This window comes from Stegastes partitus, unplaced genomic scaffold (assembly GCF_000690725.1).
Source record: "Stegastes partitus isolate 25-593 unplaced genomic scaffold, Stegastes_partitus-1.0.2 Scaffold2111, whole genome shotgun sequence".
NCBI classification, from domain to species: domain Eukaryota; kingdom Metazoa; phylum Chordata; class Actinopteri; family Pomacentridae; genus Stegastes; species Stegastes partitus.
The window spans coordinates 102,069-108,470 of record NW_007579842.1 but is presented as its reverse complement, the minus strand read 5'-3'; the positions used below and the strand labels follow the sequence as shown (position 1 = coordinate 108,470).

Below are 6,402 nucleotides of genomic sequence, written 5' to 3'. Positions count from 1 at the left end.
ATATGATTTGGCCCAAACCTCTGCACAGTAATTCAGATATGGTAAAACCAGTGAACAGTATAGAATGTGGAGTGATTTGTGGTCCAGAATGTGTTTTACTTTACTGACTACTGAAATGCTTCTTGATATTTTTTTTAGCGTGTTTTATGTGAGATTTCCAGTTCATTTTTATCATCAATAGTAACACAAAGAAACTTAGTTTCATGAACTCTCTCAATTTCCACCCCGTCTACCTGTATCTGCTCACATCTGCTCTGCTCTGTATCTGCCTTTTGCCAAAAAACATGAATTTAATTTTACTTAGGTTTAATGATTTTTATTTATATTAAACCACTTTTTCAAGTTGCACATTTCACCGATGTTTCCCAGTAGCTTCTGTAAATCACTCCGCGAACAAAAAATATTTGTGTCATCTGCGAAGAAAACTAATTTTAATACTTTGATATTTTGCAAATGTCGTTTATATATAACAAAAACAGTTTTGGACCCAATACTGACCCCTGGGGGATGCCCCAAGTAAACCATGTGATCATAAAACCAAAAGTGAAAGCATCATTCAACAGAATAAAAAGGGACGGTCTGCGCTCAGGTACCTCAGTTACAGACCTGGTGGGACACGGTGCTTCATCTACAGTGACGGAGAACTAAATACAACATGGACAGACGTCTTATATAAAGGTGAGTCACTTTTCCTGTTGTTTTGTTAGTAATTTTAACTGAAACAAGACACGTGCACAAGCAAAAATAACGTTGTCCATGATCGCTCTGCGAGCACAAATGCAGAAATTCAGTCGTCTAAAAATCTAATTTTTTGACTGTGGAGGTGGGACAGTGGCAGATATGAGTTGTTTTAATGTTTCTGTTGGTACTTTCATATGGGGCTATTATTGTAGCAAAACTATTTGTAAATCTGTATGGAGAGTTGTGTGTCTGCATCTCAATCTGTGTTTCTGTCGTGAGATTTGTCAATGTGTAAAGATTTGTAAGAGCCTGTGAGTCTGTGCTCAAGCTTGTTCATTTTGGCTGCGTACCAATCTGCTGCTCTTTACCTCAGTAGTTATGCCGCCTGCAAGCCATCATTAAAGTTTTTACTCAGCGACCCACAAACTCAGCAAATTCATCTTGTTCTCGCAAACCAGACAATGTCGTGTGCCCTCAAAGACTCTAGGGGCATAGCACCACCTGATGGCAGCATAACTACTGAGGTCAAGAGCAGCAGAGTGGTATGCAGCCAGAATGAACAAGCCTGTGAACTTGAGGTCAGGGCAAAGAAACCCTGACATTTGTGATGCTGGATACCACAAATTTCCTTTCCGATCCGATACTGAATAAAATGCAGTCTGGTATCGGCGATATCGATCTGATATCAATACTTTGTGCAAATACACCTAATGTGTCTGGTAAATCTAAAAAAAAAGTAGTGTATTTCAAATCATAGCTTCAGAGTTATACATGACATCAGAGTAATTTATTTACTTTAAACTCAGAAGTATATTGAGGTAGCGGCCTCATTTACAATATAGCCGAACTAATAGAACAACAGAAAACCCAAACAGAGGACATATATAATCAATGCCACAATAATTGCACAAATTTGTCAATAACTACATTTTAAAATATTCATTTAACAGTTCAAGCAAATTAGACTGATTGTAAACAATAATAGATATTTTATAGATGAAATGTTATTTTTTTTATCCATCTTTTCTAGAATATATTTTTCTAAGTTCACCATGGCTGTTTTATCGCAATTGCTCTGTATGATTTATTGACTCCTAGTCAATGTAATTCACTTTAAATGATCAGTTCTTTAGGAAACCTTACCTGAATAAATCTAGGCTTTTTTTTTTTTTTTCTCCAATGTGAGATTATCTCAGTGATACACATATTATTACTCCAAGCTGGAGTCCTGCAGCTATTTGTTGAAGCATGTATTTATTCAGTTACTTATTTTATAACCATATTTATTCATTTGAACAACAGCAACAGTGCTGAATGGTGCTCAAAGCTCCGCATGCCCTCCCTCTGCTGCCTGCAGCACTGAAGGACTCCTCCAGAGATGTCTGTCCTGCTCTAGCAGCAGCACCTGACCCTGCTCTCCTCTTGTTTAGTCTCTGCTATTGTGTCAACAGACTGAGGCCCCATTTACATGTAGCAAAAACGGTGATATTGCAATGTGTTTGGGCCTTTGGTTTACACGCAAACGAAGCGAGAAGTCACCGAAAGTGATCATATCTGAAAACTCTGGCAAAAGTGGAGATTTGGAAAAACTCCGTCTTTACGTTTGTATGTAGACAGGAGGAGACAGAGTTTGATGTCACAGTATGTGACAAAAGTGTCATCAGCGTCATATGTGTGTGACCCATGTTTATAGTCCATATACTTGGATTAACATGTTTTCCAGTCAATATTTTCAAGTATTTTACTTGTTTTGTACTCTAACACTACATTTAAGAGTAGCTCCACTTCTCTGTCGGTCCAAACAAGCGACCCTCATGCCGTTGTCATTAAAGTAACAGGAAGTAATTCGTGCCATTCATTGTTGTGTTTTTTTCCAGGATTCTGATTTGGGTTTGTGTCAACGAATATTTTTTTGAAAACAATCTGGTGTGAACAATGTTATTTTTGAAAACGTAGATCCGATTACGTAAATACCCAGCTATGTGTAGACGTTGCCTGAGACTGACTGACTGAGCACCGTGTCACTGCACTTATGCATTACGCACATACCCAGGCGGAAGAAAAAGTAGTTCCCACCAACTGCGTGTCATTTAGACACGATCTCAATAATTTAGCTACTTTCCACTGTGCTCCTCGTAATGATATTCTATATTACCTCAAATGACTGAATATCAAAAGTCAATATTTCTCCGGAGGAGTCATTCAGCACTATCCAGGTACAGAGGGAGGGCATGTGGAGCTTTGAGCACCATTCAGCACTGTTGCTGTTGTTCAAATGAATAAATATGGTTATGAAATAAGTAACTAAATAAATACATGCTTCAACAAATAGCTGCAGGACTCCAGCTTGGAGTAATACTATGTGTATCACTGAGATAATCTCACATTGGCAAAAAAAAAAAAAGCCTAGATTAATTCAGGTAAGGTTTCCTAAACAATTTAAAATGCATTACATAGATTAGGTGTCAATTAATTATACAGTTTGCGATAAAACAGTGGCTGTGGCTCAGGTGGTAGAGCAGGTTGTCCACTGATGGCAAGGTTGGCGGTTTGATCCCCGGTCCCCCCCCCCACATACCGAAGTGTCCTTGGGCAAGACACTGAACCCTATGTTGCTCCCAATGGCAGATTAGCACCTTGCATGGCAGCTCTGTCACCATTGGTGTGTGAATGTGTGTGTGAATGGGTGAATGCAAAACACATTGTAAAGCGCCTTGGGTACCGCGAAGGTAGAAAAAGGCGCTATATAAGTGCAGACCATTTACCATTTACCATGGTGAACTTAGAAAAATATATTCTAGAAAAGATGGATAAAAATAACATTTCATCTATAAAATATCTATTATTGTTTACAATCAGTCTAATTTGCTTGAACTGTTAAATGAATATTTTAAAATGTAGTTATTGACAAATTTGTGCAATTATTGTGGCATTTATTATATATGTCCTCTGTTTGGGTTTTCTGTTGTTCTATTAGTTCGGCTATATTGTAAATGAGGCTGCTACCTCAATATACTTCTGAGTTTAAAATAAATTACTCTGATGTCTTGTATAATTATGAAGCTATGATTTGAAATACACTACTTTTTTTAAAATAGATTTAACAGACACATTAGGTGTATTTGTACAAACTAAGTATTGGTATCGGATTGGTATCAGCCTGCATTTCACTCGGATCAGAAAGGAAATTGGCAGTAGCGAACATCACTACTCCCCTCTTCTGTCCACCTCATCATAAATGCCTCGTATTCTGTGTTGTGGTTTGACTTGAGGTGTTTCACAAGGTGTGTTGTGTTGCCACAACTTACTGTTTTTCAACCAACATCACAAAGTATCTTGGCTGTTTGTGGAGCTGAAGTAGCTCCACACATGACTCTGTTTCGTCTCTGCTATTGTATTGAAGTTACGAAGTGACAAGTCACCGAAAACGATCATATCTGAAAACTCCGGCGAATGATGTCTCATAACCTCTGAGGATGGAGACATGATGGAGAGCTATAACTGGCCAATCAAAGGAGCAGATTTCCGCCACGGTCCTGCTTCCAAAGTCTGAGAAAGAGCAGTGCACATCACAGCCTCGCACTCGCAAGACCCTACTTGTGCACACGGAGCACAAACGCTCATGGATACTGTTCATGTGTACGTGCTTGGTTTTCATGTCCGGCTAATTCATATATGTCAAACTCAAGGCCCGCGGGCCACATCCGACCCTGCGTACAACTATATTCAGCCCGCGACATCATTTTAGACAGATCTATTGTTATTGTTATTAATGACCCAGCGATATGAAGCACTGATAACACACAAACTACAGATCCCATAAACCAGGGCACCCCCCTGGAGCCAGGCCTGGAGGGGGGGCTCACCGGGGAGCATCTGGTGGCCGAACCTTGGGGCCCCATGGGACTTGGTTGGGCACAGCCTGAAAAAGCAACACGGGGCCACTTCCCAGAGGGGCCACCACCCTCAGGAAGAGGATTGGGGTCGAGTGCTATGCAGGAGCGGGCGTCCTGGCGTACCGCCCCTTGGTGGCGTAGACTAGCTCTGGGGACATGGAATGTCACTTCACTGGTGGGGAAGGAGCCTGAGCTGGTGCGGGAGGTGGCCGCTACTGGCTAGATATAGTCGGGCTCACCTCCATGCACAGCAAGGGCTCCGGAACCATACTCCTGGAGAGGGGTTGGACTCTCTCCTTTTCCGGAGTTGCCCATGGTGAGAGGCACCAGGCGGGTGTGGGGATACTCACAAGCCCCTGGCTGAGCGCCACCTTGTTGGAGTTCTCCCCGGAGAACGAGAGGGTCGCCTCTCTGCGACTGCGTGTTACAGAGGGGAAAACTCTGACTGTTGTTTGTGCTTATGCACCGAATGGCAGTTCAGAGTATTCGGCCTTCTTGGAGTCACTGGGTGGTGTCCTGGAAGGGGTGCCGCCTGGGGACTCCATAGTTCTCCTGGGGGACTTCAATCCTCACATGGGCAATGACGGGGAAACCTGGAGGGGCGTGATTGGGAGGAGCAGCCTGCCTGATCTGAACCCGAGCTGTGTTTTGTTTTTGGACTTCTGTGCTAGCCAGGGATTGGCCATAACAAACACCACGTTCGAACATAAGGTTGCTCATAAGTGTACTTGGTACCAGAGTACTTTAGGCCAAAGGTTGATGATCGACTTTGTAGTCGTATCATCAGATCTGCAGCTGTATGTTTTGGACACTCGGGTGAAGAGAGGAGCAGAGCTGTCAACTGATCACCACCTGGTGGTGAGTTGGATCCGATGGCGGGGAAGGCTGCCGGACAGACCTGGTAAACCCAAACGCGTAGTGTGGGTGAACTGGGAATGCCTGGCGGAGGCCCCTGTCCATGGGGTTTTCAATTCCCACTTCCGGAAGAGTATTTCCCACTTCCCGGGGGAGGTTGGGGACATGGAGTCAGAATGGGCCATATTCAAAGCCTCAACTGCAGAAGCAGCCGTTAGGAGCTGTGGCCAGAAGGTCACTGGTGCCTGTCGCGGCAGCAACCCCAAAACCCGCTGGTGGACACCGGCAGTGAGGGAAACCGTCAGACTGAAGAAGGAGACCTTTTGGGCCTGGTTGGCTCGGGGATCTCCTGAAGCAGCAGACAGGTACTGGCTGGCCAAAAGGGCTGCAGCTGTGGCGGTTGTAGAAGCTAAAACTCGGGGGTGGGGGGAGTTCGGGGAGGCTATGGAGAAGGACTTTCAGTTGGCCCCAAAGAAGTTCTAGCAAACCGTCTGACGCCTCAGAAAGGGGAGGCAGGGATTCGCCCAGGCTGTGTACAGTCGCGGGTGAGAACTACTGACCCAGACTGGGGATCTCGTTGAGCGGTGGAAGGAGCACTTTGAGGAACTCCTGAACCCGGTAAACACGTCCCCTGCTGAAGGGGCAGAGCCTGAAGACTTGGGGGCTTCTGCATCCATATCCATGGTAGAGGTCGCCGAGATAGTTAAGAAGCTCCTCGGTGGCAAAGCGCCAGATGTGGACAAGATTCGCCCTGAGATGCTGAAGGCTCTGGACATTGTCAGACTGTCATGGCTGACACGTCTCTTCAATGTCGCGTGGGCATCGGGTACAGTGCCTGTGGAGTGGCAGACCGGGGTGGTGGTTCCCATTTTTAAAAAGGGGGACCGGAGAGTGTGTTCCAATGATCAGGGTATCACACTTCTCAGCCTCCCCAGGAAAGTTTACTCTGGAGTGCTGGAAAGGAGGCTTC

At 44.3% G+C, this 6,402-nt stretch overlaps 1 protein-coding gene across 1 annotated transcript in view; it reads left to right on the top strand.

Moving 5' to 3' along the window:
• Nucleotides 1-563: 563 nt before the first annotated feature.
• LOC103373985 (uncharacterized) overlaps nucleotides 564-6,402 on the top strand; it is a 90,031-nt gene continuing 84,192 nt past the window's right edge. The window contains exon 1 of the mRNA XM_008303997.1: nucleotides 564-678. The gene's annotated coding sequence lies outside the window, so the exon portion shown is untranslated. The remainder of the gene's footprint in view (nucleotides 679-6,402) is intronic.